Genomic DNA, 13,205 nt, shown 5'->3' on the forward strand with positions numbered 1-13,205 from the left:
TTTTATTTTTAACTAACAATAAATAAAACAAAATAAAAAATACTAAGGGAATACAAATCACAAGTAAGTTTAGAGTACTTAAAAAACCTTTTGTTAAAAAGCTTTCAGGAACGTTCATACATTTTTCCTTCTCTAAACTTCTCCCAATGAATCTCAGTGAGATCATTAAGCTACTTTGTAAATGGTTTTACAATGTGAGGTAAAAAGAATAAGTTTTTATTACTCAAGTATTTTGCTGTTCTGTGCTCGTGTTGCGCCAGTGATTTCACATCTACGTGGAATAAAGGAAAACCTCACAATGAAGTTTAAATTTCTAGGGAAATTCTGCAGATTTCTGTTTAAAAGAGACATTAGGTTTCTTGTGGCGCTACTTCGGTGATTACTTGTGTCATTAGACGGTTTTATGTTTGTATCACGTTATAATAAATAGTTCTGGAATTGTCTAACAACCCAAAACATAATGTCTTAGTAATAGTGCTTCGGGCATGTTTGCGGATGATGACTTCTACGCCGTAATACGCAAAAAGAGTGCCTTAATAGTACAAAGAATGCCTTGATAGTGCAAAGAGTGCCTTGACAGTACAAAGAGTGTCTTGATAGTATAAAGAATGCCTTTAAAATGCAAAGAGTGCCTCGACATTACAAAGAGTGCCTTGATAGTACAAAGAGTGGCTCGATAGGCAAAAGAAAAACTAATTGACAGGTATCTTTACATCATTTCATTATGAGTAACTAAACTTCAGAATAACATAATTCTCTTCTATGCGATCCAAACTAATATAACTCGCACAAAATTCGGACCGCGTTTATGCGGCCATTATTTGAAGGCCTCCCACACTTCCCTCTACCACTGTTTTTGTCTATATCTTTGGGGTCAAAGAAATTGTCTTAGGGATCTTTGCAATATGGTTACGCGTAAAGCTTTTCATATGGAAGTCGTAAATCAGAGACATCTAGTGAAATTAAAATTACTCTTGGTGATGTCCCTTGGACTGGTACTTAGGATATTAGCCTGGGGTCCACAATTAATTCATTATCGTTATTTATATTAAATTAAAAATTAGAGAGAGAGAGAGAGATAGCTACAAGATAAAGAAGTGGAAGCTTAAAGAGGAGGCCTTTGCCCATCAGTGGCACAAAACAGTCAAGGAAAAAAACAAACATCTAAGGAATATTTACCTACTAATAGTATCTTATGATTTGTTACAATAACGATGAATTTACTTATAAAATATATATAATATGCATTGTTATCTTCAAAACTATTTAAATAATAAGTAACAAACCGTTTCCTTGCGTTTTGTAGTGTACAGTCATGAGCAATATAATGTACCCACTTTAGGACTCTGTCGCACTAACATATTTGACATTTAGTGAGACTTACAGTTCAATTTGTCAAAAAAGTTAATGTGACATGGTACCAAAGTGTATAAATATTAATGCTCGTGACCGTACCTATACGAAGTCAATTAGAATCAGACATTTATTTGAATCTTTTTTCAATCTAATTTTAACCATAAGGTCGAGTTTCTGTGAGGATGTGTGGTGTTGGTATGCCAATTTTCGAACATAAGCTCATGATTTTATCCCCAATTGGGCTAGTCAGAGGCATTATCGCATGATGAACTAAGTACCCACGCCTTTATTATACTATGTTTTATGAGCAAATAAATAATTTTGAATTTTAATTTACCGAGCTTTCTGTTAGATCAAGATGTGAGCCGTATCGCCATCTATAATGGTCGAGCCAACTGTGTTAGTGAAAATTTCACTAAAATCATTGGTGCAAGTGCAGCTCCGGTACCGGAGTTCTAAACCAGCGCTCTCCGTTTGAGAACCATGTCGGTGACACACAGGACCGTAGTGAAACACATACCTAATATAGATTTTGTTAAGTGAGAATATAAATTCTTCTTCTATCGCGTGGGTTGTGAGGTGAATTACCAACCTCATCAACCCTGGTGTCAGGGTTATAATTGAGCCGCCAAAGGCCCCTGACATGGCTCATGTAACGACTACGTACTTACATCAGTAAGTAAGTAGTAACCAGGACCAACGGCTTAAATCGCCTTCCGAAGCACGGATCATCTTACTTTTTGGACACTCAGGTGATCAGCATGTAATGTCCTAATCAAACTCTCTAGTTCGAATCCCGGTGAAAATTTGTGATATGTCCCCACCGGGACTCGAACCCGGGACCTCCGGTTCGTGAGCCCAACGCTCAACCACTGGACCACGGAGATTGTCTTTATAATGCATATATTTTTTTTGCATGTTTTAATGTTATAGTCTAGTTTTACGTTACACTTAATTAGATATCTAATTTCACGACTGTAACTAGTTATGTATGCCATAAATAAATAAATAAATAAATAAATAATAATATAAATAAATGTGTGCGTACGTATGTGTACTGTGCTAGGTCTGAACGTCCTCGCACGTACGGTAACGGATTACAGAGAAGTTGAGTGGAACTAGTGTCGCAAGTTGGAGGGAAACGTGCAGCAACTTGTTCATACCTGTCACTATCATCGCCACAGACACCGGAGTACCGGTATTGTACCGGTAATAAAAAATACGGGTTGTGTTTACGCAAACAGCTTTCACTGTGCACTCCACGGCTGTGCTCAGGCCAAGGGGAACCTTACCAGTCGGTATACTCTACCATGTTGATCCAGTGCGGGTCACGAAAACACAATACCATACTCTATGGACTCTCTCATGTTATCTCGGCTCGGTATAGACTGTTAATTATATATATTAGTCTTTATCTGGATACGTTTTTTTATCAGTCTTTTTGGAGAATTGTAAACCAAAATAGTAAAACGCCTAACCTGTATATATCTAGAGACATCGTACCGAATAAATCGTGTTTTAGACCCCGTACAATTACGTATAGGTAGCCATACAAGTACATACGGGTGCTAGTGACACCGTAACGAATACTGATGGGGATGATTCAGACCATGATTCTGAGTTGATAACAAGTGGAATTTCCTATCGGAAAATTAATGAAAATTTTAGTGTTTTTAAAATTTATTTTCAGTTCCATACTTTTGCGACGAATCTGAATCACCATCAAAGTTTTCGTTACGATGTCACTAACACCCTGTATTTGAAAGAATGAATCGACTCTAGAGGGCGCTGAAATCGTGGACCTCGCTGGTGGAGCGGACTTGACGTGTTTGTTTTCGCGAGCACATTCGGTCGCTTCTATAGCTAGAGTAATCGGATCGTTAAGATTGTACAATATAGGTAAGTATGTATTCGCAAACCGCATCTAGCCAGGGGATAACTCGCACAAAATTTGGACCACCACTATGTATTATTTCAGAATCAAAATCTGATTTAAGAAAAAGATTCTAATGCAGAGTGGTGGTTCAAATTTTGTGCGAGTTATCCCCTGGCTAGTCAATAGTGATTTGTTTATATCAAGTCAAGTTCACTACTTTGAATTAGGTAAATAAGCCACGCAGCTGAAAGTGCAGGTAAAATAATCCTTTTACCTCTATACTTTCACAACCGCAACTCTCGCTCATTTTAAAACCAAACACTACCTATTCAACAACAATCTGAATAAAACAGCTTGTAAAAAAAACAGCGCAATAATAATAAAAAACAATAACGTTGAAAGCACAGACAATATCGTATAGGAGATTATCTGAACGCTCTCTGTGCTCATAATGTAACTTCAGTTATTATTGCAATAGCATTTTGTTTTAACCGGATAACAACGGGATACTCGTGCAAGGAAAAGACGATTATCTTGGATTTAGCTGTAGTATGGCCGTTCGATAGATAAAAGCAATAGATTAACTTCTCTCATCTATAGTGTGGTTAGGCCGTGGTGTATGCCTAGACAGACGCGTTTAGAGATAGCGACTTTGTTTTTAAATTGGCCACCTGGGAAAGATGGCCCGTTTTTATGAGATAAAATTTTGTTGTTGCTCGGTACCAATAAACGCCTGTGGTTTTTGTTATATACAACCATTTACAACTTCAATACCATATATCTATATTATGGATTATTGTAATCTGAAATAAAGCTTTTTTTTAATACCAGTATTGGCTATATTAGCCACGCGCGAGCACTCGGACGTCGGAGTTGAAGCAGTTGCCGTAGCCGAAATCGGCTGAATCACAACATCATCATCATCATCAAGGGTGGCAACAACTTCTGTTCTGACAAGTATTGTTTCTTCTCACCCATATAGGGGTGACGGTCTGGAATTATCTGTTGGCGTCCGACGACGTTCGACCGAGTACGACGTTTGACCGCTTTTATGGATGACGTCACAGGACAGTATTTCCATACAAACTCCAAAGAAAACTTTCGTTTTGATGTTTCGTAAAAAGTATCTCATTTGACTAGGTTGTCAAGTAGCCTATTATTACTGAAATAGTATCTCCAACATAATAAATAGTCAAATAAATACTCAATAATAGTATCTAGTTACACTTTGATCCTAATTTTTTTGTCAAACTTCTCATCCGCCTGAAACTACTGCAGCTTTTCAAAACCTGTATAGAGTATAAAAGTAGCTGCAAGAAAAACTTTGGTAATATGATCCATGCTGCAGTCCAACCATTAGTGGTACGCGGTATTGATAATTTCTTCCATCACATGGAATGTGATTATGAGATCAATGACCGACGTTATCAACCCTGGTGTCAGGGTTACTATTGAGCCGCCAAACACCCCTAATATGGCTCATGTTATGATTACATACCTACTTAATTTAGTAAATAGTAACCGGGATTGAATAATGGTTAGAGCGTTAGGCTCACGATCTGGAGGTCCGGGTTCGATTCCCGATGGGGACATTGTCGAAATCACTTTGTGAGACTGTCCTTTGTTTGGTAAGGACTTTTCAGGCTTGAATCAACTGATTGTCCGAAAAAGTAAGATGATTCCGTGCTTCGGAGGGCACGTTAAACCGTTGGTCCCGGCTATTAGCCGTAAAAACACCTCAATCAACCCGCATTGGAGCAGCGAGGTGGAGTATGCCCCATACCCCCTCCGGTTGATTGAGGGGAGGCCTGTGCCCAGTAGTGGCACGTATATAGGCTGTTTATGTGTGTGTAACCAGGATCGACTGCTCAACATGCCTTCCGAATCACGGATCAGCTTACATTCGGACGATCCAGTGGTCAGCCTGCAATGTCCTTATCAAACCACGGGAGTCGAACCCGAGACCCCCGGATCGTGAGCACAACGCTCAACCAATGGACCATAGATGCCATGTTTTAACTGAATTCTTGTAATCGAAGCTTAGGGCTAAATTTGGCTTAAATTCTTCTAAAACGACAATGATCTTTGAAGTCATTATAGGTATACACGTATTACAACTATATAGGGTGATAGTGATATCGTAACGCCATGATTCTGGGTTGATATCAAGTGGAATTTTCCGTCGCAAAACTACGAAACGGAAAGTAATTTTAAAAAATACTAAAATTTTTATGAATTTTCTGTCAGGAAAATCCTATCTACTTGTATGTACTTGCACATGGTGTAACTGACATCGTAACAAATACTGAGGGGGATGATTAAGCTCATTATTCTGAGTTAAAATGAAGTGGAATTTTCCATCGCAAAAGTATAGAATTGAATATATTAAAAAAAAACCACAAAAATACATGAATTTTGCGACGGAAAATTCCACTTGATATTAACTCAGAATCATGGTCTGAATCTTCCCCCTGAGTATTCGTTACGATGTCACTAACACTGTATTGAGAAAGAATCCAAAAAATACTCAAAATATTGGCGATTCTAAACTCGCATATTATTTGATGCATTGGATCGGCACAAGCTTAATGGCTTTTACAGGATTACATAGACTCACCATTCCAATCTAGATTAAATTACTATTGTTGCTATTGCATTTAACCTATTTCATTAAATTAGAATAAATTCGTGGATTGGGCTGATGACATAGCCTTGTATTATGCATCCTCATCAATTGAGGAATGTTCTGCTCGGCTTAATTGTGCCCTAAGGGATCTCAGTGTCTGGCTTTCTGACCATGGCTTGTCACTGTCTGCCTCTAAGAGCAATGTAGTTGTTTTCTCCAGAAAAAGAATCATTCCACATATTTACTTAGACCTCGACGAGGAAATTATTACTGTCAAAAATTGTGCAAAATTTTTAGGTGTATGGTTTGACTCGCGTTTAACTGGCACTGTCCATTTTAATTATATTAAAGAGAAGTGTGAACGAGGAGTAAATATCCTGAGAGCTCTCTCAGGAGCCTGGTGGGGCGCTCACCCCTATACTCAAAAACTTCTGTATAATTCGATTATCCGGAGTCACTTTGATTATGGGTCATATCTATTAGAGCCCTGTAATAAAACCGCGTTAGTCGAGTGGGATAACATTCAAGCTAAGTGCCTACGTATTATATGTGGGGCTATGAAGTCATCCCCCACTAAAGCTCTCCAAGTGGAATGCCTAGAGTCACCTCTTTTCCTTCGGAGACAGTTCCTTTGCGATAGGTTCTATTTCAAAATTGCCCAAAATTCTCTTCACCCTTTATTAACCTCTTTAAACCAACTCTCAAATTTAATCTCGACATCAAATTATTGGTCCCATAAGGATCCCCCTTGTTTATATAAAAGTTTTCTAAAATTTAACAACAATTCTCCGGTCTTTCAATTCCCTGGTAATCCTTTATTTGCCATTCCCTTTCCTGCCTTAGTATTCAAACCCAAAATACTAACATTCTTTGGTATTAATAAACAAGAGCATGGTGCTAATAGACTTTTTAACGAAATTCTTAACCAAAAGTTCCCAGGTTGGTTGACTATGTATACTGACGCTTCAAAGTCACCAGACAGTGAGTCTGCCGGAGCTGCAGTGTGGGTTCCTCAAAAGAATGTAACTTTAAGTTTCAAATGCTCTTCAAAATCTTCAATTTTTTCCTGTGAGGCCATAGCTATTTTTGAAGCAGTGTCCTTTGCCGAGTCTCATAATTTAAATAAAACTATAATTTTCTCTGATAGTCGCAGTTGTCTGGAGGATATACTGGGGTCCCCTTTACGCTCAAAAAATATCCATCCAATTATTCTCAAAACTAGAGAAGTCCTCTACAAATGTCATTTAGCTGGTATCGAAGTTGCCATTGCGTGGATCCCTGGGCATTCTGGTATTTCTGGGAATGAGCAAGCAGATCTGTGTGCTAAGTGGTCTGCCCGGAATGGGGTAGAAACATATGCGAACTGTTTTCCCTTGGACTTGCGCTCTCTTGCAAAGGCGGACATAAAAATTCGATGGACAGAAGATTGGATCAGATCTCGTCTCGTAAAAGGCAAACACTACGGTAACTTGCAGCCCAATATACCAGATACTCCTTGGTTTTTTAAGTTTCGCAATGCCCCCAAATTCGTTACTTCAACTATTATTCGATTGCGACTTGGCCACTCCTGTAGTCCGCATTTTCTCGCAAAGATCAGGGTTCGGGACCACTCCCTATGTGAGTGTGGTCTTGACGAGGGTACTGTTGACCATATCTTCTTCAACTGCTCCAACATTCCTATCTCTCTATATGATGTCCTTCCTTCTTCTTTCCCTCGCCCTTTTAATATGAACTCTGTTTTATCTTCTTTGGAACCGCCTATTATCGATATTCTACTTCTCTTTATAGAAAGATTCAAAATTAAACTTTAATGAAATTCTATTTTTCACTCGTCATTTCAGAAATGTCGTCCGTTATGTTTTTTTTTTTTTTTTTTTTACTCTTTTGACCTAGTTTTCTATAAAATGGACCAATATTAGGTAGTTCCCTCAGTTCATCATATGCAACTTAACAAATATACGTGTTTATTATTACTTATTTTATTTTTTGCACGAATGTGGTGATGGTATTAAATGTGCTGTTTTGTTGTTTGTTTTAGCTCAAACTACCGACCATTTGGCTGTATACCGAAAATCTCGTGTAGTTCTCAACCCGGACACTGGCAGAATTGTCAAAAATGACAGAAGCCATACTTCAAAAAATTGAATTGAATTGAATTAACACCTTTCCAACCTGTGTCTTCGACATGTCAAATATCATCATCATCATGTCGTCCAAACCGTATTCGTCGACGGCGACTCCTAAATATCTATCCTGAGTCGTTGTTGTGGTGGGCTCTGATGTGGCCGGCAATACCGAACTTGGATTGAAGATCCGGTCACACGGCACACAATAGAGCCAAATCTACATGGGTCATGTATGTCAACATACATACAACACATAAACAGCCTATATACGTCCCACTGCTAAGCACAGGCCAATCAATCAACCGCAGGGGGTATGGAGCATACTCCATCACGCTGCTCCAATGCGTGTTAGTGGAGGTGTTTTTATGGCTAATCGCCGGGACCAACAGCTTAACGTGCCCTCCGAAGCACGGAATCATCTTACTTTTTCAGACAATCAGGTGATTCAAGCCCGAAAAGTCCTTAACAAACAAAGGAAAGTCTCACAAAGCTATTTCGACAATGTCCCCATCGGGAATCGAACCCGGACCTCCAGATCTTGAGCCTAACGCTCTACCCACTAGACCACGGAGGCTGCAATTATGTATGAATATACATAATTGCCAATAACAGCGCACTTCATGAACTAGTAACGTATAGGCTTAAGCTGCGACTACATGCAGCTATAATGTACCGTAATTGCCAACTTATGTCGACGGACCAATCGCTTTAATTATCCGCTTCGCCCACTCGGGTGTGAAGATTATTTCCACTGCCAAATGCAAGCGTGTTCTGTGAAAGCGACGAGTTAATATCGGCTCGGAGAATAAAATAATTTTTATATTTTATTATATGCAGTGTGAAAAGGTTGACAACTGCTTTTGGTGAAAATGTTATTTGGAACTTCACTTCGTTTTAATGGTTACAAATACCATAATTATTAACACCAAATTATTAATATATTATTAACACGAAAATGTGCTTTTCTTCGTATAACAACTCAAGCGATCCTCATGAAATATTTGCATACAAATTGTTAACCGTATTCCATGAAGTCTACTCGGATCACAGCAAGTATGGCAACGAATTGATAATTACAAACCAAATTATTTATGTTAAGTACTTATGTGCTATGCAGGAGCGGTGGGTCAGGATTGTCACTCAGTGGATACCTCAGGATGGATATGGGAAACGAGATAGACCCCGGTAAAGATGGCGCGAGTTTGGTGCTTACTGACAAGCGTGAAGCGTGAAGGGATGAAGAGGAGGCTTTTGCCCAGCAGTGGAACAATATACAAACGTACCTATATGCTATATACTTCCTAAAACCTACTTTAAATGAAATTTCTCCATGGTCCAGTGGTTTAGCGCTGGGCTATCGATCCGGAGGTCCCGGGTTCGATTACCAGGGACATATCACAAAAAATAACTTTGTGGTCCCTAGTTTGGTTAGGACATCACTGTCTGATTACCAGATTGTCCGAAAGTAAGATGATTCGTGCTTCAGAAGCATTAAGCCGTTGGTCCCGGTTACTACTTACTGATATAAGTAAGTAGTCGTTACATGAGCCATGTCAGGGGGTTGATGAGGTTGGTAATTCACCTCACAACCTACATGATAGAAGAAGAATGAAATTTCTAACAGTACAAATTGTGGTAGCATACCTACTCTTAACAGCAGGCATGCACCGACAATATGCTACGGGAAATCAGATTACTTTATTGAATGTGAGCAGATCATGAATGAAATTGATAAAATCGTCTGCGGTCCAATTTAATTTATTGCCGATTCAATAGGCCTTGTATGTTAATAGTTTCATAGATTCCATTTTAGACATTTAGCTGTTCATTTGTTTCTGTTACACGAACATCATTCATAAAATCACGGCCTTAATGGTGACATCCTCAAGTAATATTGCAATTTGACATTTGCGCATATAAAAATAAGTGCACAATGCAAACAAATGTCAAATAGCAATATTGCTTTCTTAGATGAATTGCTTCGATGTGGCCATTTTAACGCCCCAGAAGACAACTTGTTTCTTTTTTCTGTGATAAACCCATCGGCCAATATAATGGTTCAACCAGTTAGAAAGGGCACAATTTCCTTTTCAATGTTTACGACTCAAGTAGCTAAACGTGTTGTATGTTATCAAGTGCAACTTGCATATAAGTCGTTAGCAGTTGAGTAGTTTCAGGTACGGATTTAACCGCGAACAGTCTATATTTTAAAGCCTGCTCGTCAATACCTTTGCTTTCATCGTGTACAAACATACACGTGTGTGTTACGTATAAAAGTACTAAATAACATAACCTAACATAGCATCACGTCTCTATCCTCAAAGGGGGTAGGCAGAGGTAGAGAACACAGAGGTGTTTAGTACACCATCTCGTCGCCAGCTATCTTTAAGTCCCATGCAATAGGGGGCGAGCCTATTGCCATTAGCCGGGGACAAATTCTGTTAACCACGTGATGTCAATTGATCTATGATTCATATATGAATTCAAACTCATAAACTGGACTTCAGTGGTTTAGATTAGAGACCGAGCTAGGATTCGAATTCCTGACTCTACGATGTATGTGACGCGTTCTTCGAAGTGTGAAGTGTAATGTAGTACTACTACTACACACTACTTCTATTACTCCATACTACTACTATTACTAGTACTACATACTATTTCAATTTTTACTTTAACATTAAATAACACACTAGTATAGTCTATAAGGCGATTCTAACACTGCCCCGCATGATCAACGGAAGAATCCGCATCCACGCGCTACGCTGCATCATGCGGGGAAGTGTGAGAATCGCCTAAACGGTCCACTGCTGGACTCAGGGTTCCCACTATTTATTTATTTTACATAGATAGTTTAGAGGAGACATGATAAGCGGCTTGGTACATGCTTAGTTCTTGGACTGAAACCACATCCTTCCCAGTTAAGTATCTCCAGATATAGAATTTAGTACGTACTTGAGCGGTCTACATTTATACGTAATTATACAAAGGATAATACGTCGTAATCAATAGCATAGGAGCAGATAGTGCGTTGAGTAATCGTCTCGTAATACGCATAATGTGGCTGTCCATTATTCCGTATTATACCCCTTCACAGTACATCTGTATGCCACTTACCTGATGAATTCTCTCGCTACAGCGCCCTCTGATCGGGAACGCTCCAAATACTTAACTCTATCTAGTACTTAATGATAATAAAAAAAATATATTTTAGGCCGTCCATTTGTACTGTTGCTAAATACGAGTATTTTTAAAAGTTGTATGTTTTCTTTGTGTACTCTAATCACTAGTCCACTGAGGCTGTCAATCAACAACTCAAGCGATCCTCATGTAATATTTCCATACAAATTGTTAACCGTATTCCATGATGTCCATTCCGAGAACAGCATATATGGCAAAGAATTAATAATTATGAACTTAATTATTTATATATTATGTTAAGTACTTATATGCTATGTAGGAGCGGTGAGCCAAGATTATCACTTATCTAAGCACTTACACGACGTGACTTATGAATACAAATACGTGTTTTTTGTTCATATTTAAGTGCTTATACGTACCCAATACAAGTCAATTTTGATGTAAGACCTAAGTAACTAAGCTACTGAAACTGATGGATCATCGCAATGTGCTAAATAATGAAATATAATCTAGGCAACTGGTTATTAAATGGACTGAAACTGAATAAAAAAAATACCTCATAATATGTACTTATATGGCACATGAAATCCAAAACTGTTACAAATCAAAAAGCTGCCAAGTGTGAGTCGGATTAGCACATGAGATAGTGATTTATTTTAACAGCAAAGTAACACAAAATACTAGACACTTGAATTTTATTTTTTGTGTTATAGATTTTATTTTAATATTCAAATTAGTAGGTACATTTTCAGCTTGATGCTATATTATATTTAAAATACTGTGAGTATTATTACAAAATGAAGACTAAACTATAAAGTAGATTAAAATATAGTCCGTGTCATGAAATAAGTCCTGCGGTCGCAGCGCTATTATCGCAGATTCTGCATAAAATTATTAAGACTTGTCACCGGGGTAAGCAGAGACTATGGAATTCCATTTCATTCTAACATCCTGACATACATCTCTTGCTTCCTCCACATTCATCAATTGCTTCATACAGGCACGCCGGCTCAGAGTATATTTTATGTCGACCTGTATGTACTTGTAGGTACGGGGTGTAAGGGACGATGTATTCGGTACGATGTCACTAACATCCAGTATATGTCTAGAGAAAACTGAATGGATTTACATACGAGGTTTACGAGTAGTTTGAAATTCTCCAAAAAGACAGAGCAAAAAATATACTCAGACAAAGACGGGCCGAGTAGCGAGTAACAGGTAAGAGAAAATTTGTAAAACATAATTAACAATATAGCAACATGAGCCGAGATAACAGGAGAGAGTTCCATAGAAAAATTCTTGTGGAATTTCCTACGTGCTCAGATCTAGTCAGTGTACTAGAGTGAAAGTCACCTTGCCTTTAATACCGACCTTATACTCTACGTGACTCTATTTGAGAGCACGGGACTCTTTCCACCCATTTACTTCCACCGGCTTAAATGGTCCAATCTGTTAAAGCATACTATGTACCTATATTACCATTTTCCTCTTTGCTCTTTAGTATTTTATTAAAACATAAACTGTCTTATTACAAAACGAAGTCGAAAGAAAAACTTGGTATAAAATAATAAATAATGTGCGCCACGAAAGAAGTCAAAAGATTTGAATGAAAGTAGTTGACAAGTCAGATGACCCTGATGACACTGATATAACTTTTATTTTATTTAATGTTATATTGTAAAAGGTATGTGGTGTATCTTTTTTTATAAATAAATAAATAAATAAGTCAGGCTGGCTGGTGGACTGGCAGAGGAAGACATAGAAGGACGTACATTGACCAAATTGGAGATGTCTTCAGAAAAGGTTCAATACGATCTACTCTAAACCGGCGTGCGTGTATGAAGCGATTGATGAATGTGGAGGAAGCAAGAGAAGTGTGTCAGGATGGAAGCAAATGGAATTCTATAGTCTCTGCTTACCCCGGTGGGAAATAGGCGTGAGTTTATGTATGTATGTATGTTAATTTTAGATTTTTGCTTAAAATTTACGTGTATACCATAAATTTTATGCTCGTCGATTACCTGTCTCCTTCCTTTTCGGCGGATAAGAAAATGACAGGTATAACTTAAAATAAAATTTAGAT

The sequence above is a fragment of the Pectinophora gossypiella genome, chromosome 6, assembly GCF_024362695.1.
Source record: "Pectinophora gossypiella chromosome 6, ilPecGoss1.1, whole genome shotgun sequence".
Lineage (NCBI taxonomy): Eukaryota > Metazoa > Arthropoda > Insecta > Lepidoptera > Gelechiidae > Pectinophora > Pectinophora gossypiella.